We start from the raw sequence: 25,647 nt of genomic DNA, 5'->3' as shown, positions 1-25,647 counted from the left end.
AAAAGGGGAGGAAGATAATACTGGAGGTAGTAAAGTTAAAGAAAGAGCAGAGACTGGGGAAGCTCCAGTAACAGAGTGGGCAATGAGGCAAATGCTACAGGAGTTACAGAACTCCTTCTCCAATAAACTACAGAATGCAGTGTCTAGCATCCATAAAGAGATACAAGAACTCAACACACATACATCTTGCATTGAGCACAAAATTGATGAAACAGTTGCAGCTCATAGTGTGGTAGTAAAAGAAGTGGGAGATATGAAAAAAGAAATTGAAACATTAAAAACCCAGATTACAAATATGGAGGATCGTTCCCGAAGGAATAACCTCCGGGTGAGGGGTATACCGGAATCAATCACACAGGAGGAGTTGGGGCCATACATGTTGGAATATTTTACGAACTTAATCCCACAACTAGGGAAAGAGGACTTCCTGATTGACAGAATCCATAGACTTCCCAAACCCAAATCATTACCAAATATACTTCCAAGAGATGTGATTATGCGGATACATTTTTTTCACATTAAGGAAAGAATTCTGATGGCAATCAGGTATCACCCGCATTTACCAGAGAAGTTTGGGAGGATTGCTATATTCCCAGACTTATCAGCAGTCACATTAATGAAGAGAAGAGAATTCTCTCAGGGGACACGTCTTCTGCAAGAGAATGGAATTCTATATAGATGGGGGTTTCCTGTAAGGATAATAGTCTCACATAAAGGAGTAAAACACATGATTCTTTCCCCTCAAGAATTAATAAACATGTTCCAAGAATGGAGTCTGGTGAATAAGGAAGAAGGGAAAACTAATCCTGCAAGTAGCTCTCTGCCTCTTTTATCACCTGAATGGACATTAGTGAGCTATAAGAATAAGGGTCAGAGGAAGACTCCACAGTCAAACTGATTAACTTAATTTTGGAAAATACTGGAATCTATTAGTTACATAATGCCCACAATATTGCCGGGCTAGCCGTGGATGAAGAGTTGGAGTTATACCAACGGCCCCTCAGAAATGGGTGATACGGCTCACCCAACAAAGGATGTCTTTTGTTTGTTCTATGTTGGACTTGTGGTGTTATTCTGTTTTTTGTTTTTCTCCATACATAGGATTGATTTTTTTCCTTTTCTAAACTAGTATTAAGTAAAGTATAAAGTTACTGCCTTAACCTTTTATCCTTTTTTCCCTTCTATTCAACGGGAGCTGGCAGAGGAAGTGGGAGGAGGTCTTTATTACGATTAATTCATTTTTGATAACGGTTCAGAGTTATTTTGGGAATGGTTTCTAAAATAACCAAACGTAAATCTTGTATATTATTGTTGTGTACTGTAGAAAAATGACGTGAAATACTATGTAATAAAAAAAACAGTTTTTGATGTTGGATCGATGCTTGCACATACGTGATCGCACAGTTTGAATTGTGTGACCTACGTATTGCAGCCGACAATTACAAGATAACAAATATACTGCAAATTGAGTATCACAACTGACTCTATGATCAATAGAAAATGTCCGATTGGTTTGAAATGATTGAAAAGTATACTTATGCTGCCTACATAATGTTTTTTTTTTTTTTTTATATAGTACAACTCCCAGCATGCACTGACAGCCGAAGGGCATGCTGAGAGTTGTAGTTATGCAACAGCTAGAAAAGCTCATTTTGGAAACCACACTCTAATGGTCTCCAAACTGTGCCCCTTCAGATCTTGCAAAACTGCAATTCCCAGCATGCCCAGACTGCTCAGGCATGCTTGGAGTTGTAGTTTGGCAACATGTGAAGGGCCAAATGTTGCCGAACTACAACTCCCAGCATGCCTGGACTGTCTGAGCATGCTGGGAATTGTAGTTTTGCAACATCTGGAGGAGTGCATTTTGTAGACTATTGCACAGTGGTCTCCAAACTGTTGCCCTCCAGATGTTGCAAAACTAAAACTCCCAGCATGCACTAACCGTTAAAGTGTATGCTGAGAGTTTTATTTATGCAAAAGATGGAAGTGCACGGTTTTGGAAGTGGTCACCAAACTTTTGCCCTCCAGATGTTGTAAGACTACAACTCCCAGCATGTCCACACTGTACAGGCATGCTGGGAGTTGTAGTTCGGCAACATGTGAAGGGCCAAATGTTGCAGAACTACAACTCCAAACATGCATGGACTGTCTTGGCTTGCTGGGAGTTGCAGTTGTGCAACATCTGCAGGGGCATAGTTTGTAGACCATTGCACAGTGTTTTCCAAACTTTGGATCTCCAGATTTTCAAAACTACAATTTACTTGTATGAAAAAAAATACAAACGTGTGTATATGTATTTTTATTTAAATATACACTGCTCAAAGAAAAAAGGGAACACTTAACACAATGTAACTCCAAGTCAATCACACTTCTGTGAAATCACACTGTTCACTAAGGAAGCAACACTGATTGACAATCAAGTGCACATGCTGTTATGTAAATGGAACAGACAACAGGTGGAAATTATAGGCAATTAGCAACACCCTGAATAAAGGAGTAGTTCTGCAGGTGATGACCACAGACCACTTCTCAGTTTATATGTTTCCTGGCTGATGTTTTGGTCACTTTAGAATGCTGGCGGTGCTTTCACTCTAGCGGTAGCATGAGACAGTCTAAAACCCATACAAGTGGCTCAGGTAGTGCAGCTCATCCAGGATGGCACATCAATGCGAGCTGTGGCAAGAAGGTTTGCGGTGTCTGTTAGCGTAGTGTCCAGAGCATGGAGGCGCTACCAGGAGACAGGCCAGTACATCGGGAGACATGGAGAAGGCCGTAGGAGGGCAATAACCCAGCAGCAGGACCGCTACATCTGCCTTGTGCAAGGAGAAGCACTGCGAGAGCCCTGCAAAATTACTTCCAGCAGGCCACAAATGTGCATGTGTCCACTCAAACCATCAGAAACAGACTCCATGAGGGTGATATGAGGGCCCGACGTCCACAGGTGGGGGTTGTGCTTACAGCTCAACACTGTGCCGGACATTTGGCATTTGCCAGAGGACACCAAGATTGGCAAATTTGCCACTGTGACAGAGTCTGGAGACACTGTGGAGAACGTTTTGCTGCCTGCAACATCCTCCAGCATGACTGGTTTGGCTGTGGGTCAGTAATGGTTTGGGGAGGGCATTTCTTTGGGGGGCCGCTCAGCCCTCCATGTGCTTGCCAGAGGTAGCCTGACTGCCATTAGGTACCAAGATGAGATCCTCAGACCACTTGTGAGACCATATGCTGGTGCAGTTGGTCCTGGGTTCATCCTAATGCAAGACAATGCTAGACCTCATGTGGCTGGAGTGTGTCAGCAGTTCCTGCAAGAGGAAGGCATTGATGCTATGGACTGGCCCGCCCCTTCCCCAGACCTGAATCTGATTGAGCACATCGTGTCTCGCTCCATGTTTTAGTCCAGGTCTGGGAGGACATCCCTCAGAAGACCATCCCCCACCTCAGCAGAAGCATGCCCAGACGTTGTAGGGAGGTCATACGGGCCACACACACTACTGAGCCTCATTTTGACTTGTTTTAAAAGGGTACTCCAGTACCACAGCTTTATGGTTATCTACCGTGTTTGTAGCGAGTTGAACACTTTTGTAATTCACATGTTATACATCTGTCCACAGCATGTCTGTTTTTTACTGACCTCTTTTCTGTGACGGAAATTCAGTAGTTTTTCTGGTTGCTTTTGATTGTTGTCCACACTCCTGGCCATGTTTGTTCACTGTTGTGAACAATACATCTGTGTTGCAGGCGTTGCTGCTTTTTTTTCTCCCGAAATGGTTTTGCCCCTTTTACACCCCCCGTAATGAATATTCATTAAATTGGTGTTGTTCCGTAATTGGCAGGGAGTTCCGTTCTCTCCCTTCCTTTTTCGCACAGTACAATATGACAGCGGGAGGATGGATGTCTCCTCCCGCTCTCAGCCTGCCCTGCGCCCGCGGCTCACAGCGTACTGAATACACTGTATCAGTGCTGCGGCTGACATGTAACCCCCTTCCCCGCCACGATGACTGTGTGCCTGCGGGGGAAATCAGGGGAATCGGCTATCATGATTGCACGGTCCCTATGGCATGGAAATTAGTAACATGTCAGCCGCAGCGCTATCACGATTCCCCCCGCAGGCTTCTCACCCCGCAGTCCCCACAACAGAGACTGAATGAATTTTCAGCCGCAGTGCGCTGTCCCCATATCGGGGAACTAATCATATGTGACCCGCGAGCGCTGCTCTGCTTCTCCCCCCCCCCCCAAAAGAGATGTCCCCACCTTGGGGAAAGGGTTAACTGTGAGCCACAGCACTGCACATTCTACCCACGTCAAGGAATGAATTATTTGTGGACTTGTTAATTTGTGAACAGAAACTGTCACCTCTCACTGCAAGCACTGAAAGCAGGTGAGCCACGGGCACTGCAGAGCTTCTGCTCTGCAGCGCCTGCGGCTCACACTGGCTTTCTGCTCTGCAGCACCCATGGCTCACTGACTTTCAGCACTTGCGGGATGAGGTGACAGCTTCTGTTCTCCAATTCCCGATCGGGGAACAGAAGCCCTGCGGCTCACAAATCATTCATTCCCCGACATGGGGAAAATGTGCAGCGCTGCAGCTCACAGTTAACGCTTTCCCCAATGGGAAATTGTTAATCCTTCCAGTACTTTTTAGGGGCTATATACTACAGAGGAAATGCTTTACTTTTTAGTATTCAAATGTAGAGAGAAAAGAAAACCAGGGCGACTCACCATGTACGTATGCTTCGAACTTCTTTATTAATCCATGAAGGGTATAAACAGTGCAAGACACGGGTGGACAAAACACAGGGGGACGTTCGTTCGGGGCTACGGTGCCGTTTCGCAAGATATGCTTCAACTGGCCCACATCGTCTTCCAGCCAGAACCCTTCTTGCACTGTGTATCACTAGCTTGAAAAAGGCTCTTTGTGAGCTGAAATGTTGCTGCTGTTTTTTGCCATGAGTGAATAAACCACCACTATTTTTTGAAATTTTGGGAGTGCTGTGCCAATCTTTGGTTTGAGATATATATATATATATATATATATATATATATATATATATATATATATCTATATATAAATCATAAAATGTTGCAGTATCTTGTAATACCTTTTTTTATTGGATTAACAGAATTTTGTAGAGACAAGCTTTAGGGATTCCTCCCTTTATCAAGTCCAAAGCAAAGATTTGCTTTGGACTTGATAAAGGGAGGAATCCCGAAAGCTTGTCTCTACAAAATTCTGTTAGTCCAATTAAAAAGGTATTACAAGATACTGCAACATTTTATGATTTGCATCACTGGACTAATACGGCTACTCAAATTTACTATACATATATATATATATATATATATATATATATATATATATAGAGAAACAGCAATGCTTCAGCTCACCCCAGGTGCGCACGGACAGAGCGCGGACCTCGCCCAATTGAACAGCAGAAGAAAGAGGAGTCCAGCGTCCAGAAACTCGGAGGAAAATATTTATTCACCAGATGGTCATGACAGGAACACAGGGTACAGTGACGCGTTTCGGCTTTACAACGAAGCCTTAGTCATGACTAAGGCTTCGTTGTAAAGCCGAAACGCGTCACTGTACCCTGTGTTCCTGTCATGACCATCTGGTGAATAAATATTTTCCTCCGAGTTTCTGGACGCTGGACTCCTCTTTCTTCTGCTATATATATATATATATATATATATATATATATATATATATACAGCAACAGAAGAATGCAGCAGCACACTGCCAGCACAAGGATATAGGTGAAGCATGAACATGCAGATAAAACATGAAGAGCTATACAGCTATGGTGTAATAGATGCAAATGTGAAACTATGAAATAGTGAGGCACTTAGCTCACAAATTTGTCTTCGCCGGCGGTCAAATAGCTTGGACCGTCCCACCGCGATAAGGTGGCCTCATTAGGACGGACCCTAAACTGTGAATATGCCTCTGTGTGAACAGTTCAGTAAGCATGGCAGGATCTGGAACATCCAAGACACCTTATATACACACCTGATAGAGGTGGGTGGGGTGCAAGGCCAACATGGAGGTAGCCACTCCCCCGCATGTGCAATACAGACAAAGAATAAGTCAGCCAGCACATTACTTGATACCAAACTATTATATGGACCTGGCCTGCAGGTGCACGCTACTAGGCTAGATATACAGCAACAGAAGAATGCAGCAGCACACTGCCAGCACAAGGATATAGGTGAAACATGAACATGCAGTTAAAACATGGAGAGCTATACAGCTATGGTGTAATAGATGCAAATGTGAAACTATGAGATAGTGAGGCACTTAGCTTGCAAATTTGTCTATATGTAGTGTGACACTGAGGCAGGTTTTAGGGCAATGAAAGGGTGTTTTTCCAAGACCTTTATCCTAGGTGAGCTAGCAGAGAGGCTCATCAGGTGCCTAATTAATGAGGCCAGCAGAAGTGTGGGAAGTTTGCATATAAGGAGAGGAAACAGAATAGTCTGGGCTCTCCCCTGAAGATGGCAATGTGGCTGTAAAGGGGGGAGGCAGGGGTCCTTGTGAGGAGCACACAGCCAGGAGCTGTGAGTGACCCAACAATGAAGTGCACAGACAAGGGGTCTTAGTACACACAGCAAGAGGCTGCCAATGCTGTGTGTGAACAGTGAGTAAAAGGTTGCAGGAAACTTGTGTTTTAAGCTGGTGGAGACTAATTTACCAGTTGATAGTCAGGGCATGCTGGGATTTGTATGGATGGCTGGATGGTCTAGGATTTTGTTCGTTCCTGTGTTATGTTTTTATTTATCCTGCAACCTATCTAATAAAGCTGGCCTGCTGAATGAAGTAGAAATGTGCCCTGTGGCTGTATCAAGGACGATCCCAGAGCTAACCCCAGGGAGAAATCCGTACAAATGGTGGAGGATGCCGGCAACATGTTGCAAGGAGCAACCAGCGGTCGAGACAGTGAAATTGTTGCTGAGAGAAACCAGCCGTGCATGTAGCAAGTGGGTACTCTTTTTTTCAGAGAGGAGACAGTGGGACAAGCCCAGCTGTGAAGTAGAAGAGCAGGACTGAGCCTGTGGTGAAGGTGTTGCTAGTGGCAATGGATCGCATCAAGCGAGTGGGCGCTCTTTCTCAAGTGAGGAGACAGGTGGAGAGGCCACCTGCAGAGCAAGTATTGAGACTGTGTATAAAGGCGTTGTTAGGGGCAACAGAAAATGTTGTTGAAGAGCGGCTGACATTTCGGCAGAGGACTGTGCTGTGTTTGCAAGGTGTTTTGCAAGATGGCTGTCCTGATAAGTGTTGTGTTGCATACGGCTGTAACGCAAAAGGAAGCAACCTTTGCAGAGTTGGAAAGGATTGCTATGCATGAGGCGTGGCCCAAGACACACTGGGGAAACTTGGTGTTCGGATTAATTGGAGGAGAGGCCCAAAAAGTTTATTGTGAACTTAATCCAAAGATCTTACGGGACTATAAGAAGGTCAAGACAGAGATCCTAATTTGAGTGGGAGGAAGCCAAGCTGCAAGACAACAGTGTGCATTGCGGCCTAACAGTGATGCTGGATTTAGCCTCTTAAGGACTCAGGGCGTACCCGGTCCCAGGACCCTGGGCTAACAGCGCGCTGTTAACCCTTCAAACGCGGCGATCAAAGTTGATCGCCGCGTCTGAAAACAAAAGTAAATGCTTCCCGGCAGCTCAGTTGGGCTGATCGGGACATTGCGATAAAATCGCGATGTTCCGATCAGCTGGGACGCAGGCGAAGGTCTCCTTACCTCTCTCCGCGGCGTCCGATTGGGGTTTTGATTGCGCCAAGCCTGAGTTCGAGCCCCTATCTCGCTGATCCGTGCAAAGCTATGGCTTTGCAGGGATCAGCATAAGAGATCAGTGTGTGCAGTGCTATAGCTCCCTATGGGAGCTATAACACTGCAAAAAAAAAGTTAACAAAGATCATTTAACCCCTTCCCTAATAAAAGTTTGAATCACCCCCCTTTTCCCATAAAAAAAAAAAACTGTGTAAATAAAAATAAGAATTAACATATGTGTTATCGCCGCGTGCGTAAATGTCCACGCTATAAAATTATATCATTAATTAAATCGCACGGTCAATGGCGTGCGCGCAAAAAAATTAGAATTCCAAAATAGCGTAATTTTGATCACTTTTTACATCATAAAAAAATGTATAAAAAGTGATCAAAAAGTCCAATCAATCCAAAAATCATACTGATAAAAACTTCAGAACACGGCGCAAAAAATGAGCCCTCATACCAGCCTGTATGCGGAAAAATAAAAAAGTTACAGGGGACAGAAGATGACAATTTTAAACGTATACATTTTCCTGCATGTATTTATGATTTTTTTCAGAATTGTGACAAAATCAAACCTATATAAGTAGGGTATCATTTTAACCATATGGCCTACAGAATAAAGATAAGGTGTAATTGTGACCAAAAAATGCACTGCGTAGAAATGGAAGCCCCAAAAAGTTACAAAATGAAATTTTTTCTTCAATTTTGTCACACAATGATTTTTTTTCCGTTTTGCCGTGGATTTTTTGGTAAAATGACTAATGTCACTGCAAAGTTGAAGTTGTGGCGCAAAAAATAAGCCATCATATGGATTTTTAGGTGCAAAATTGAAAGCGTTATGATTTTTAGAAGGTGATGAGGAAAAAATGAGTCCTTAAGGGGTTAAAGTTGCAAAGCTACTTGAAGAGCAAGTGGTGCAATGTTCTGCAGCAGAGAAGCTGGTGAGAGGTGTCCAGTGCCCGCCCTTACTGGATGGCAAGAGATTCTGGTAAGACTGTTCCAGGGGTTATGGGGGCCATGTATAGAGACTAGAGACTGTACATAAGAATGATGGGACTGTGCATAAAAATGCTGAGTCTGAGGATGATGTTTCCCTTGTTGACTGTGTGAACTCTGTCCAAGGTGGCTCCAACCTATGTCCAAGTGAGAAATCATGTGGGGGTGGGGGACCCCTCATGAAGACTGATGAGACTGTTCACACTGAAAAAGTCTGGTGAACAGAAAATGTTGCATGCAGGACTGGGAAAAAAGTTTGTAAAACATATTTCCATGAGTGCTATGAACTGTCCTGTAAATTTTGAACCTATGCAGCGTGATAATGTTTTGTGGGAAAAATTCATGCCTATGTTTTCTGAAGTAATGTGTACTGCTGCCAACTCTGCCAGGACAAAAGAAAACCTGTGTAAGCTGGTAGTAGATGGTAAAAAGATGATTGTTTGCTATAGCCTAGGGGTATAATAAGTCTGGTGAAGACCAGTTGCAGAAAGCCGGACCCTGTCATAGGGTCTATACAGGCAGATATTTGAGATTATAAAACTGTCAATGTCTGTTTCTACTCCCTATGGTACCGTGAGTCACAAGGTTGCAATAGAGCCCTCCTTGGCGTATGATGTAGTACTGGGGATGGGTTTTTAATTTTTTCAGTAGTTATGGGAAGACTGTCAGGTGACTAGAGCAGGTACACCTGATAGGCCCACAATACTTGACTTGCACCACACACTAGTTGAGAGTTACTCAGCAGAGTCTGAGAGTGTCAGCAGTCACTAGATATATGTCAAATAGGGGTCTGCCAGACTGCAGGGTTTGCTGAAGAACAGACCGTGAGTCAAGTCCAAGAGGATCTGGAGACTCAAGTGACAAGTGTGCCTCTGACTGAAACAGAGTCTTCAGTAAAGTCAGAAACGGGGAAGGTACGGGAACAGGGGTTCTATCTGCCAGTTAAAGATGAGCCCAAGGGAGGGGGGGGGTGGGCTTAAATTGCATGGTCATCTGGAAGAGGTGATGTTGGACGAAAAAGAAGCTACAGTGATGGCTGTGGATAATGCAGAAGTACTGAAGAGAGTACACGAGGAGAGGGGTGCTGCGCTTATTGTCACAAACTGGGTCCTGAGTGAAGGAGATGTGACGTCTGGACCAGAGATGGATTGTGACCAGGAAGATCAAACCACTGAACCAGATGTTGTTGCAGACCTTGAAGCTCTAGACGTCTCTGCCGGGCAGTGGAGAGATGGTGGTGAAGTGAAAGAAGAGTCTGTGAGTGAGCAGAAAGACAGCGAGTAACTGTCTGGGAGATACCCTGAGGCCCAAGAGGCCAAGAGCCTTGCAAAGGGGACGGCAACTCCTAAAGGAAGAGAAAAGTCAGAATAAGTTGGCTTGAAAGAAGAGACACACCAAGGACAGGTGACTGTCAGAGGACAAGAGAATGTCTCAAGGTCCAGCAGCAAGAGTGAGTAGACCGCTGTAAGTAAGAGATCTTGGAAAAAAATTAGCTGGTCTTGGTAAGAAAATTGAGCAGATCCAGAATCTTGAAGAAACCTTACAGATGGTTTATGCTAAATTGGTGCAAAAGGAAGAAGATGTTCATCACCTGACAAAGGAGAAGAAGAAAAAAACGCTGGCAGACTTGAAGAAAGAGCAAGAAGTGAAGCTTCAGCTGCAGAAAGATATGGAGCTCCACAAAAGTGAGTTTGCGGCTCTACAGGATGAATTGTCCCGCTCCCAGGATCAGGTAACCAGCAAGGAGAGCAAATTGGACAGTCTGGTCAAGCATCTCATTCAAGGAGAAAGAAGTGAATGTTCCGTGTGAGGCATATCAGGCTTTACAAAGTGATCACCAGGCTAGGTTGGTAGCCATGGAAGAGCTCGAGAAGGAGAAAGCGGTAATGGCTCATAAGGTGCAGAGCCTGGAGGCGCAGAACAAAACGCACATTAAAGGGGTACTCCTCCCCTAGACATCTTATCCCCTATCTAAGGATAAGGTGGATATGTGACACTGAGGCAGGTTTGAGGGAAATGAAAGAGTGTTTTCCAAGACCTTTAACCTAGGTGAGCTAGCAGAGATGCTCATCAGGTGCCTAATTAATGAAGCCAGTAGAAGTGTAGGAAGTCTGCATATAAGGAAAGGAAACAGAATAGTCTGGGCTCTCCCCTGAAGATGGCAAGGTGGCTGTAAAAGGGGGAGGCCGGAGCACACAGCCAGGAGCTGTGAGTGACCCAACAGTGAAATACACAGACAAGGGGTCTTAGTACACACAGCAAGAGGCTGCCAATGCTGTGTGTGAACAGTGTTTTAAGCTTGTGGAGACTAGCTTACCTGTTGATAGTCAGGGAATGCTGGGTTGTGTATTTAGTGACTGGACGATCTAGGATTTAGTTTGTTCCTGTGTTATGTTTTTATTTATCCTGCAACCTATCTAATAAAGCTGGCAAGGAGCCAGACTTACATAAAGAACTGTTGTTTGCCTGCTGAATGAAGTAGAAACGTGTCCTGTGGCTGTGTCAAGGACTATCCTAGAGTTAAGCCCAGGGTGAAATCCTTACAATATATATATTTATACTATGTAGCAGTGTTTCCAAAAAAGGGTGCCCTTCAGTTGTTTAAAAACTTCAAAACTTCAACTCCAGGCATGCACAGATGATCTTTGACTTTTTGGGCATGCTGGGAGTTGTAGTTTTGCAACAGATGGAGGCACCCATTTTGTGAATCATTGCTATATAGTACAGCAGATAAAAGCAGGATGGGAATGGTTGCTTAGTAACATTCTGAGTGCTGGGGCAGAAAACTGCAGTTAGGAGGAAGAGAGCACAGAGTGGCAGCAAAGAATGCTGGGAAGTGTAAGCCTGTTAGGCTGTGTTTGCGGGAGGGGCATGGGAGTATATTACGCCCCCCTGGCTCACAGGTTAGGGCATGTCGGGCGTTTGGCGATACCAGTTGGTTGTGCAGCAGCGAACGTTTGATTTTCCTGCCAGTCGCATTTACTGGTGCCCGCTCTCTCTATTAGAGACGCTGTCCGAAGCACTGTGCAGGTGTTACGGTAAGGGGAAGCCTGCTGGCTGGATCAGGGCAGAAGGCTGATGGCAGCAGTAACTTACTTGGGGCTAACGGTTCCATCTGTGGGTTCCCGCTGGCTCCCCTGATTCGGCGGTGCTGGCCAACTCTCATGGTATTGCAGTGACGTTGATTCGGGGTATATGGGCTAGGCCACGCCGGTGGTGGGTTATAGGTGTCCCCTGAGTTTGTGTTCCGGCTAGATCTGCTCTGCCATGACCATCAGCAGGAGTCGCCTGGGCTGGTTCAATACACTGTGGGGGGGGGGGGGGGGGGGGGGGGATGTTAGCTCTCGTGCAGCTATAGCTGGCACGCTCAGGCCTGTGTTATGTTTTCATTTGCATCGGTGATTCGCATATTTGTGTCCGGTCTCCTCCAGTGTCACATCACATGAGTATTTGGCGTAATTTATACTGCACGCACGCGCATGGCATTTATACTGCACGCATACTCATAGCATTCACACTGTACACATGTTCATAGCATTATACTACACACACACTCATAGTGTTTAGACTGCAAGCACGTTCATAGCATTTATTGGCTGCGTGTGCTGTGTCTGAGTGTTGCTTTGGAAGAGAGGCAGCTGAAAGAGAGTTGTAAAACAGGAGATATCTGCTGTGTGGAGTGAATTTGTGAAGTTGGAGTGACTTGTGTGAGTACTTTTGCACATAGAAGGATCACTGATAGAATTTTAAACAGCCTTTTCACTTTTTTCTTTTTCTCTACTCTGCCTCTAGGTGGAGGGGTAGATTGGTCACAGGTGCTTAAATCTAGGTCTCTAACTTAGTTGCTGAGCATGCCCTTGTCTGAGTGTTGCTTTGGAAGAGAGGCAGCTGAAAGAGAGTTGAAAAACTTTCCTTACACTGTGGAGACTTTAAACTCACAAGGTCTACTGAGCTTTTAATTGTAATAGTTACTGTTTGTTTTTGGCTGTAAATCTGTGAAATCCCCATAACTAGATGGCCTCCATGTTGGAAAATGCAGTCCGGTGTACATCTTGCGCAGATGTAAGCAATCCTTGAACAGCAGTTTGAGGGTGCATATTGTTGTGCGAGTTGTTCATTTGGAAGTCCAGATCCTGGATATAGAGGTGCAACTGTCAACACTGAGACACATTGACAACTTGGGGAGGAGTATCCTGCTCACTGAGGTACTCTCTGGGGTAGAGGTGGGGGAGGATAGTGGCATGAAGGTGCAGGACAGTCAGTCAGCTAGCTGGGTTACATTTAGAAAACGGGGTAGAGGGAAAAGTGTCAGGGAGGCTAGTCCTGAACTGGCACACCCCAACAAGTTTGCCCGTTTGGCTGATGAGTGGGATGCCATTTCAGAGTACTGCATCAAGATACTGCCTCTGACCGCCAGGGGGATGTCTGCTCCAGTATGGAGGGAAGGAGGAGTTCAGGGCAGGCCAGACAGTTACTGGTAGTGGGGGACTCTATTATTAGGGGGACAGACAGGGTGATCTGTCACAAAGACCGGGATCGCCGAACAGTGGGTTGTCTACATTGAGCTCAAGTTTAGCACATCACAGATCGGGTTGACAGGTTGCTGGGTGGGGCTGGAGAAGACACAGCGGTCAAGGTACATATTGGCACCAATGACAAAGTAAGCGGTAGTTGGAGTGTCCTATTTTTCAGGGACTTAGGCTGATTTCAGGGACTTAGGCTGCAAGCTTAAGGCAAGGATGTCCAAAGGTAATATTTTCTGATATATTACCTGTACCACAAGCCACACCAGAGAGGCAGCAGGAGATAGGGCAGGTAAACAAGTGGCTCAGAAGATGGTGTAGGTAGGAGGGGTTTGGGTTCATGGGGAACTGGGCCAACTTCTCTGTCGGATACCGGCTCTACCGTAGGGATGGGCTGCACCTCAATGGGGGGGGGTGCAGCTGTGCTTGGGGAGAAGATTGCTAGAAGGGTGGAGTGTTTAAACTAGGGACTGGGGGGGAGGGTACCTACAACATAAAGGGGGAAGATAGTGTAGATAGAGAGGGGGGACTTATTAATGTACCTGGGGGTGGAGCGGAGGGAGGGGTTAGAATAGTTAATAGGGACAGGCTTCAAAGGAAAAAAAAAAAAACATACACCATTAAATTGCATGTTGACTAATGCCAGAAGTCTGACCAATAAAACTGATTAACTGGAGTTGATAGGGGGAGGAGTTTGTATTTAAGTAAAGTCCAGTCTGAAGGCCGCACTGTGGGAGGATATATGGGAGGGAAACGATAATGTGGAGTCATTATGGGTAGAAATATATGGAGATAAATAAAAAATAAAAAATCTGATAGGGGTTTGCTATAAGGGAAGAGGCAGAAGATCAATTGCTAAGGCAATTAAACAAGGCAGCAAATGAGAATGAGGTGATAATAATGGGGGACTTTAACCAAATAAGGACGAGTTTTTCCATTTTTGCATTTTCAATCTTTTCCTCATCACCTTCTAAAAATCATAATACTTTCAATTTCGCACATAAAATTCCATATGATGGCTTATTTTTTGCGCCATCAATTCTACTTTGAAGTGACATTAGTCATTTTACCAAAAAATCCACAGCGAAACAGAAAAATAATTCAGTGTGTGACAAAATTGAAGAAAAAATGCCATTTTGTAACTTTTGGGGGCTTCCGTTTCTACACAGTGCATTTTTCGGTAAAAACACCTCATGTTTATTCGGTAGGCCCATATGGTTAAAATTCTACCCTACTTATATAAGTTTGATTTTGTCGTACTTCTGCGTACGGGCTGGTAAAAGGGCTAATTTTTTGCAGTGTAATCTGAAGTTTTTATCGGTAACATTTTTGTATTGATCAGACGTTTTGATCGCTTTTTATTCATTATTTCATGATATAAAGTGACCAAAAATACGCAATTTTGGACTTTGGAATTTTTTGGCGCGTACGCCATTGACCGTACGGTTTTATTAATTATATATTTTTCCGCACGCGGCGATACCACATTTGTTTATTTTTATTTACCCTTTTTTATTTTATGGGAAAAGGGGGGTGATTCAAACTTTTATTAGGGAAGGGGTTAAATGACCTTTATTAACTTTTTTTTCACTTTTTTTGCAGTGTTATAGCTCTCATAGGGGGCTATAACACTGCACACACTGATCTTTTACACTGTTCACTGCAAAGCCATAACTTTGCATTGATCACTGTTATAGGCGGTCAATTGCTCAAGCCTGAATCTCAGGCTTGGTGCAATCAATCGCTAATCGGACGCGACGGAGACAGGTGAGGGGACCTCCGCTCGCGTGCTAGCTGATCGGGACATCGTGATTTTATCGCGATGGTCCCGATCAGCCCGACTGAGCTGCTGGGAAGCTTTTACTTTCATTTTAGACATGGCAATCAACTTTGATCGCTGCGTATAAAGGGTTAATAGCGCGCGGCACAACGATCGGTGCTGCACGATATTAGCCCAGGGTACCGGCTATCTTTAGCTGCCGGGACCGACCCGGCATGACCTTAATAGGTTAACTATCCTGATATAAATTGGGAGACAGACCTGTGAATCTCATAAAGGAAACAGGTTTCTGACTATTGCTAAAGACAATTGTCTGACCCAAATGGTGAAGGCCCGACCAGTGGGGGCACCCTACTGGACATAATATTAACCAACAGACCTGACAGAGTAACTAATGTGCAGGTAGAAGGACATCTAGGGAATAGTGATCATAATATAATACATTATAGCTTATTCTTTAATAAATTAATCTCTCGAGGGGGCGCAATGGATGATTTTAGGCCAATTTCACTCCTAAACACAGACCAGAAAATTTTAGCTAAAATTTGGGCCAGGCGCTTGCAACGAGTGATGGATAAGCTAATAGGGAAGGAACAGAAAGGATTTATGCAGGGAGGAAATATCTATAATAATATAAGAAGAGTTTTTCTTAATATGCAGGCAAGGGGTGAGGGTGGCTCCCACTCTATCCTGTCTCTTGACGCTCAAAAAGCGCCCAAATGAATCTCGGAGAAGGCTTCTTACAGGGGCTTAGGGCCCTATATAGATCCCCCAAAGCCAAAGTTAATATTAATAATATTATTTCCCGGGAGTTAGTGACGCTGCAGAGAGGAACTAGGCAGGGATGCCCCCTATCACCGCTCCTCTTCTCCCTCTTCATTGAACCACTCGCGCAGTTGATTAGATCTTCCAGCTTGTTTGGTGTCGAGGGAGAGGAGGAGAAAATACTGCTTTATGCAGACGATGTTGTATTGTTTGTCACAGATCCAGGAAGAAAGCTTGTTAGCATTATTGATTTGATAAAGGATTTTGGTAAATATTCTGGCTTTCAGATAAACTGGAATAAATCAGGATTATTAATGTTGTCAGGTGATAGCCAGGGCTGCCAAGGAGTGATACATGTTTTGCCGGAAAACGAGGCCCTGGAATATCTAGGAATTAAGATTTCGAGAAATATAGAAGAGTTTGCCCAGTTGAATATTACCCCATTGAGACAGAAAGTAAGAAACAAAATTCAAATATGGAAAAAGTTGCGTATGAATATGGCTGAAAGAATTACTCTGATAAAGACAATTATTTTCCCTATGGTTTTGCATGTGATTAGAGCAGCACCGGTTTGGTTGGGGGAACACCATTTTAATAAAATACAGTGAGATTAATGATTTTTTTATGGGATGGGAAACAAACACGGATGAAACACACATTTCTGAGTCCTCCTTTGAGTAGTGGTGGTTTGGGTATACCAAATATGCAACTGTATTATATAGCGGCACAAATTGAATACATGATAAAGGAAGATGATGTTTTAAAAGTTTTTTTTTCTAAATTAGGTATTAGGGGGGATAGCACTTTGGAATTAATCGAAGGGGGAAGATGTATGCACTGGGGAAAAATCCCCACTTGTAATATGTTTAATAAAGTATGGAGATTCACGAGACGTTTATTAGGGATTAAGGGTAGTATGCACTACACACTAATGTGGGGTAATGGAAATTTTCCAGAAATGATGAAACTAAAGGAATATGTTAACTGGGAAAAAAAAAAGGGTTATTAGAGTTAAAGATTTTGTGATAGAAAGCACGCTAAAAGAGTGGAAAACATTCCATAGGGAATTTAGTATTAGTCAGAGCGATTACTTTTCATACTTACATATCAAAAGCGCTTTTGAGAAGGAGAAGAACAACCCTAGATGGGCAATAAATAGACATGAGTTAATTGACTATATGTTTGGGCTTCGGTCCTCCTCGACAAAGGTATTAGGTAACTTATATAAGGGCCTAGTTAGATTTTCCGTTGAAAAATTTCCTCCAAAGAGTAGGGATAAATGGAAGCAAGTAGTAGGTCAGATTGATGGGGAAGAATGGAGAGAAGTATTCATAAATATTTCCCAATCATCTCTCAATATGAACCATAAAACCTCTATGATAAAGCTGATACATAGGATCCCATATACGCCGGGGTTCTTGTATAAGATAGGAAAAAGACTTGACTCTAAATGCCCGAAATGTAATATGGAAGGTGCGGATTTGTCACATATGGTGTGGAGCTGCCCAAAACTGCTTTCCTTTTGGACAGGGGTATACAATATGGTAGAAACTAAATTGGGTACTAAGATAAGCTTTGATATTAAAACGGCCATTCTAGGGATAGGACTTAGGATGCAGTGCAAGAACAGTGTTCTGATAATTATTCTTAGGAGATGGTTTGCTCCCCAGGGCTCATGTTGGGTTGAGTGGCAGAGGGAAGTTCAACAAATGAGAAAATTTGAAGCTATTTACTATCAGGGAAAAAAGATAGGTCAAAAAGTTGAAAACGAGTGGAAGAAATGGGATGAGGCATCCTAGCTGGTAGTGGGTGGGGGGATAGGGGTGTGGGTGGGATTATTTATATTGCGTAAAGCGACATTTGAAATGCATTATTGTAATTTAGTAATTTGAAATAAAAAAATAAAAAATAAAAAAAAATAAAAAATCTCTCGAGGGGCCACAAAAACAATGAACTTCAATAATATAAAATGGGATAATGTCCTCAAAAACAAGAATATTGAACTAAATGGGAGACTTAAGAATATTTTAATTTCTTAGGGACAGAAAGTTAAACAGATTTGTAAATGACTTCTATTAAAAAATCTTAATCCTTTCAATAATTATCAGCTGCTGAAGTTGAGTTGTTGTTTTCTGTCTGGCAACAGTGCTCTCTGCTGACATCTCTGCTTGTCTCGGGAACTGCACAGAGTAGAATAGGTTTGCTATGGGGATTTGCTTCTAAACTGGGCGGTTCCCGAGACATGTGTCATCAGAGAGCACTTAGACAGAAAAGAACAACTTCAGAAGCTCATAAGTACTGAAAGAATGAAGATTTTTTTATTAGAAGTAATTTACTCATCTGTTTATGAACAAAGTCAGAGGAACTCGGCACTGCTTACTTCTGTTCACCCTTCAATATTGCTATAGTAGAGGGTAATGGGATACTGCTTACTGAAGTTCAGTGGTGCTCTGACGTCAAGCAATAGGCAACGATTCATGTAGTAGAAAGAGAGAGAAGAAATAAAACGTCGGCCACTCACTGGATCTTCCTTCTTGATTTAATTCAAGTATACTCACATGTTACAGACATGTGACGGGGTGGATGGGTCCCGGGGGGGTACGGTAGGCGACAACGGGCAGTGTTTCGCACAGGTGTTGTGCTTTGTCGGGCCGTGTTTCGCACAACAGCTCTGCGAAACACGGCCTGTTGTCGCCTAATGTACCCCCCCCCCCCCCCCGTCACATGTCTGTAATATGTGAGTATAATTGAATAAAATAAAGAAAGAAGATCCGGTGAGTGGCCGACGTTTTATTTCTTATCTCTCTTTCTACTACATAATTTACAAATCTGTTTAACTTTCTGGAGCCAGTGGATACATACCGTGTTTCTCCGAAAATAAGCCCGGGTCTTATATTAATTTTAGTCCCAAAAAACACACTAGGGCTTATTTTCATGGTAGGGCTTATTTATTTATGGGGGGGGGGGGGGGGGGCTGCAGGAGTGTGGAGGATGGGGGGCTGTAACAGTGTGGAGGATGGGGGGGCTGTAGCAGTGTGGAGGATGCCCCCGGCTGCTAAGCAACAGATGGAGGTCCCGCTGCAGCTTCCTTACGGTATTGTAGGATAGATAGTTAGATATGGCAGTGTTTCCCAACCAGGGTGCCTCCAGCTGTGGCCAAACTACAACTCCCAGCATGCCCGGACAGCCAAAGGCTGTCCGGGCATGCTGGGAGTTGTAGTTTGGCCACAGCTGGAGGCACCCTGGTTGGAAAACACTGAGATATGGGACCAGCCAAAGGAGGGCGGGTGGGGGTGGGGGGGGGGGGTCGGGTCTGCGGGCATTACTGGTGGCCACGGTCCAGATCTGGACCGTAGTCCGCCAGTTGATTACCCCTGGCCTAGGTCTTATTTTCGGGGTAGGGTTTATATTGCAGCCCACCCTGAAAATACTGCTAGGGCTTACTTTCGGGGAAACACGAAAAAAAAGTTTTTTCCTGGAATACCCCTTTAATAACTCTGCAATGCTTTTACTTATAGATATGATTCAGAGATTGTGTTTTCATGACATATTCTACTTTATGTTAGTGGAAAATTTGTGTCGATGCTTGCATCATTTCTTGATGAAAAATGCTAAAATTTCAGCAAAAATTGGAAAATTTAGCATTTTTCTAACTTGTAAGGAAAAGAGACATGTCAAATAAATTACATATTGACTCACATATACAATATGTTATCTTTATGTTTGCATCATAAAGTTGACATGTTTTTACTTTTTGAAGACATCAGAGGGCTTCAAAGTATAGCAGCAATTTTTCACGAAAATTTAATAAAAAAAGAATTTTTCAGGGACCCGTTAAGTTTTGAAGTGAATATGAGGGTCTTTATGTTGGAAATCCCCTATAATGGACCCCATTATGATAACTGTACCCCTCAAAGTATTCAAAATGACATTCAAAAAGTTTGTTAACCTTTTAGGTGTTTCACAGGAATAGCAGCAAAATGGAGAACAATCAAAATCTAAATTTTTACACTAACATGTTATTGTAGCCCCATTTTATTTAATTTTTACAAGGGATAAAAGGCCCCCCAAACTTGTAATTAATTTTCTCTCGAGTAGGCAAATACCTCATATGTTGATGTAAAGTGCTCTGTGGGTGCACTAGAGGGCTTAGTAGGGAAGGAGCAACAATGGCATTTTGGAGAGCAAATTTTGCTGAAATGGTTTTGGGGGGGAATGTCGCATTTAGGAAGCCCCCATGATGCCAGAACAGTAAAAAAAAAAAAAAAACACATGGCATACTATTTTGGAAACTACACCCCTCAAGTAACATAACAAGGGTTAAATTGAGTCTTTATTCCCCACAGGTGATTGACGAACTTTTGTTAAAGTGGGACGTGAAAATTAAATATTTGATTTTTAACACTAGAATGCTGGTGTTACCCTAAGCTTTTCATTTTCACAAGGAGTAATAGGAGAAAATGCTCCCCAAAATTTGTAACCTCATTTCTCTTGAGTAAGGAAATACTTCATATGTGGATGTAAATTGCTCTGTGGATGCACTAGAGGGCTCAGAATGGAAGGAGTGACATTGAGCTTTTTAAGAGCGAATTTTGCTGAAATGGTTTTTGGGGGGCATGTCGCATTTAGGAAGCCCCCATGATGCCAGAACAGTAAAAAACAAAACACATGGCACACTATTTTGGAAATTACACCCCTCAAAGGAATGTAACAAGGGGTAAAGTGAGCCTTAACACCCCACAGGTGATTGACGAACTTTCGTTAAACTGGGACGTTTTTTTTTCATTTTTACAAGGGGTAATAGGAGAAATTTGAGAATAGGAGAATTTGTAACCCCATTTCTTCTGAGTATGGAAATCCCCCATATGTGGATATAAAGTACTCTGCAGGCGAACTGCAAAGCCATTGTGCTTTTGGCGAGAGAATTTGGTTGGAATGGAAGTCAGGGGCCATGTGCGTTTACAAAGTCCCCATGGTGCCAGAACAGTGGACCCCTCCACATGTGACCCTATTTTGGAAACAACACCCCTCACAGAATCTAATAAGGGGTGCAGTGAGCATTTACACCCCACTGGCATTTGACAGATCTTTGGAACAGTGGGCTGTGCAAATGAAAAATTTAATTTTTCATTTTCATGGACTACTGTTCCAAAAATATGTCAGACACCTGTGTGGTATAAATGCTCACTGTACCCCTTATTACATTACGTGAGGTGTGTAGTTTCCAAAATGGGATCACATGGGGGGGGGGGTTCCAACTGTTGTGGCACCATGGGGGCTTTGTAAGCGCGCATGGCCTTCAATTCCAGCCTAATTCTATCTCTCCAAAAGCCCAATGGCGCTCCTTCTCTTCTGAGCATTGTAGTGCGCTAGCAGAGCACTTTACATCCACATATGGGGTATTCCCTTACTCAGAAGAAATGGTGTTACAAATTTTGGGAGGCTTTTTTCCACAATTTTGTTTCTCAATTCCTCAGACAGTTCTGTTCTTTCTGTTGTCCATGCTTTGTGTGGCACGCACTGACACAATGCAAAGACTAAGTGAACTTCTCTCCTTTTGTTTTCAGGAGTGATTTTTATATTGCCCACACCTGTTACTTGCCCCCAGGTGAGTTTAAAGGAGCATCACACGCTTGAAACACTTATTTTTCCACAATTTTGAAAGGGTGCCAATAATTTTGTCCAGCCTATTTTTAGTGTTAAGTGTGACATATCCAATTTGCTTTTTTTCCTCTCCTTTTTTGGTTTAGTTGTAATACACACACAAAGGGAATAAACATGTGTATAGCAAAACATGTGCTACTGCAATCCTTTTCTGTGAGAAATACTTCATTTTCTAGAACATTTTCAAGGGTGCCAACATTTACTGCCATGACTATGTATGTTTTATACATAAAAAAAACATAAGTGATATTTTGTACCTGTAGCTTTTATTTTAGAGTTTGCTTGCAGTGTCTCTCAAAAGGCTTGTGGCAAACTCCAAACAGGATTTCTTGTGCCTTTCAACAACTTTCCTCTCGGCACTTTAACATTAAGGCCAGATTTGTGGAGTAAGACTGATAGTTGCTCTGTGGACAGATTCTCCCACCAGTGGGCCTTGTTGGAAGGAGAGGAAGGAAGAGGAGGAGGGGGGGGGGGGGGTTAATTTTATGCAGTGCCCCTTCATTTTTTGGGTACTAAAAAGAAAACTATTTATCCCCCTTAAAGTGTACCTATCAACTAAACTTTCCCTAATACCCCTCTGTCCCTGACTTGAACTCTTTCCCTGATTATTTCAAGTTTAAAGGGGTACTCCGGTGCTTACACATCTTATCCCCTATCCAAAGGATAGGGGATAAGATGCCTGATCGCAGGAGTCCCGCAGCTGGGGATGCCCGTGATCATGCACGCGGCACCCCGTTTGTTATCAGTCCCCGGAGCGCGTTCGCTCCGCGTCTGATTATGGTCTACTGCAGGGCCGGCGGCATGTGACATCACGCCTCCGCCCCTCAATGCAAGCCTACGGCCCTGTGGTCGACCGTAATCAGTCCCGGGGGAAACAGGCTCCGGGGACTGATTACAAACGGGGTGCCGCATGCATGATCCCGGGGGTCCCCAGCGGCGGGACTCCCGCGATCAGGCATCTTATCCCCTATCCTTTGGATAGGGGATAAGATGTGTAAGCACCGGAGTACCCCTTTAAACCCCCCAGTAAATAACTTTTTGCATCTATCTTCGTTAGGTCAGTTTGGAGCTGTGTGTGTGGGGAGGAAGTGGGTGTGGCCTGGCAGGCGCAACGCCATCTGTTGCCTGCCAGGGCCTGCTTCTGCCCTTCTTCCTGTATGCTTCGCTCCCTCTTGGGAGCACGTATGCAGGCTGAGTTCAGGGACAGTAGTCTCGTCGTCTTCTCTGTTTGGTATACATGTGCCTTAGTGTGCATGCACACCCCGTTTTTTGCTATATAGCTCCCATATATGGTGTCAAGTTAAAATGTTACAGAACCGTAGGCATTGACTTAACATTGTAAACTATATGTCAAACACATCATCCGTTTTAGTCCATTTTGCATCTTACACGGTTTTGACAGTTTTTTTTTTTTTACCCATACCCAAAACCGTAGTCTTCCACGTTTTTTTGGTCTGGGTGAAAAACCATATTAAACCATTCATATATATATTTTAACATGGGAGTCAATGGGAACCATATGTGCGTACGGTTCTATCCAGTTTTCACCAGTTTTTGACTTTGAAATTCCAAGAAAAAAAAACTGCAAACAGGGGAAACTTTATTCAAAATGGAGTGAAGAGTTAAAAACACATTTTTTTCTTAAACAGATGCAACCGGACATAAATTTTTCAAACCGTATACGGTTTTTAACTGTACACAGGTTGAAATTTGTATATGTTTTGATCATGTGAACATTTTTCATCGAAAACCTGATATGGGAACTGTATTGCAAAAACGTGGTGTGCATGCACCCTTACAGAGAGAAGGAATGGAGGCCGGAGCTGTCATGCCCTGCAAGGATTTGCACACATCTCACTCCTGTCTAAAAGGCAGGGACCTGCGCTCCGCAGCCAGGCTGGTGTGAGTGCAAAGTCACTGAAAACAGGGACCCATAGTGGCCAAAATTTCAAAAGTAAAAAAGGAATTTTTTTTTAAATAGAATACAATTACAAACTATATATAAGCTTAAAAAAAAAAACTTTGAGGTACTCTTTAAAAGGACTATTTTTGCATTTTAGTTTTTTTCCTCCTATCCTTCTAAAAATCTTAACGCATTTCCATCCACTTTACATTCACACCTTTCACTGTACGGATTGTATTTTGATAGTTCGGACATTTATGCATGCAGCAGTACCAATAATTAAAAAAAATTAACACTTTGTCCCCATAGGGGACTATTTATAGCAATCACTTGATTATTCTGTTCTGCTTGACCTCAGACCAGAGAATGCGGCCTGTGGAGACGGACGGCGGCAGGTGAGGGAACCGCCGTCCATCCTTATGATCGGATCCCCAAGGCAGCATTGCAGGCAATCAGATCATCCAATTTTCTGACCACACTGCCGCAGATGCTGCAATCTGTATTGATCACAGCATCTGAGGGGTAATGGCAGACATAAGCACGATCGTTCATGTCTGCATTATTGGCAGGTCCCTGGCTGCTGATAGCCGGGACCTGCTTTGCATGACTCGAGCACCACCAGGGCTGTGGAGTGGTAGATAAATGTTCAGACTCCTCAGTATTAATATGTGAATGTATTTTATACATTGCTTGAAGGAAAGAAAGGCAACATACATGTCATTACCACAGGACTACTGGCTGGGAAGCCAACAGTCTACTGTATTGAACAGTTTGTGTGCTGATCTGCTGCTGAAGATAGGGCAGTGGGAAGGATCCAGGAAGGGGCATTTATTATAAAACATGATTTCCCTAGTAGAATCCCATAGTCCAGTTTAAAGGGATACTCTGCCCCTAGACATCTTATCCCCTATCCAAAAGGATAGGGGATAAGATGTCAGATCGCCAGGGTCCTGCTGCTGGGAACCCCCGGGATCGGCACTGCGCTTTCATTACTACACAGAGAGAGTTCGCTCTGTGCGTAATGATGGGCTATACAGGGGATGGAGCAGTGTGATATCACAGCCCACCCCCCTTAATGCAAGTCTATGGCAGGGGAGGGGACGTGATGACGACCCCTTCCCATAGACTTGTATTGAGGGGGTGGGCTGTAAAATCATGAGGGGCGGAGCCGTGATGTAATGATGCTCCGGCCCCTGTATCACCCGTCATTACTCGCTCGTTCTGTGCAGTAATGAGCGCGCAGTGCCGCAGTGGGACCCCAGCAATCTGACATCTTATCCCCTTTCCAAAGGATAGGGGATAAGCTATCAGAGCGCCGGTGTCCCGCTGCTGGGGACCCCTGGGATCGCCGATGCGGCACCACGCTCTCATTATTGCACAGAGAGAGTTCGCTCTGTGCGTAATGACGTGCGATACAGGGGCCGGAGCATCACTGCATCACAGCTTCGCCCCTCGTGATGTCTAGAGGCAGAGTACCCCTTTAAGCTAACAAATCGAGTTTACAAGTTTTTATAGCCTTCGCTGAATGGCAGCAGTTTTTCCAATGGTTTACTGCTTTAGTCTTGAACTATTGACCCTCCATTCCCTTCACTTCACTTATGCAAGTGTCTCTAGTCCTGCAAAAAACATATTTCCTTAATCCCTTATCAGTGAGAGGCTAGGTTACCTATGGATTCCCTGTAACAGCAGGACACAACACTATGGAAAGTATAAGTATTGCCGCTCCTAATTGTGCGTTGTGTGCCAAATAGTAAAGCACATGAAAAGCATGCTTCAGTCACTTAACGTGCTCGTTTTGCGGTTACATGAGGCACTGCATGCATTGCTTTATTCTTGTAGTACAGAATTCATTAATTAAAACTTTGTGAATTGGGACATTTAAACTTTTTTTTATTCCAAACTAAATTTAGTAGGAGTCAGAGCATTGTTTGCTGACTCAGAGTACCCAAAATTTCGTCCAACTCCACAGCCCTGAGCACCACACCAGTGCTTGTGGTCATTTACAAGACATAAGTGTATGTCCTGGTGCGTTAAGTACCATCACACCAGGACGAACATTTACGTGCTATGTTAAGGGGAAAAATAAACACAAAACATTGACCCCTTATAACTAAAATTTTCCATATACGGGGCTTAATAAGGGATAATTTTTTGCACTCTGATTTGTAATTTTTTGCAGTACCACTTTTGCACATCTGTAACTTTATATTTCATTTTTCTGGCATGTGAGGTGAC

At 43.7% G+C, this 25,647-nt stretch overlaps 1 long non-coding RNA gene across 1 annotated transcript in view; it reads left to right on the top strand.

Annotated features, from left to right (window-relative positions):
• The window catches only part of LOC130361999 (uncharacterized), a 70,777-nt gene that overhangs the window by 24,651 nt on the left and 20,479 nt on the right, over positions 1-25,647 (top strand). Inside the window, exon 2 of the long non-coding RNA XR_008891229.1 lies at positions 21,413-21,453. This is a non-coding gene — a long non-coding RNA (uncharacterized LOC130361999). The remainder of the gene's footprint in view (positions 1-21,412; positions 21,454-25,647) is intronic.

This window comes from Hyla sarda, chromosome 3 (genome assembly GCF_029499605.1).
Source record: "Hyla sarda isolate aHylSar1 chromosome 3, aHylSar1.hap1, whole genome shotgun sequence".
NCBI lineage: Eukaryota > Metazoa > Chordata > Amphibia > Anura > Hylidae > Hyla > Hyla sarda.
The sequence above is the reverse complement of the archived record's forward strand: the minus strand, read 5'-3'. Positions and strand labels throughout refer to the sequence as shown.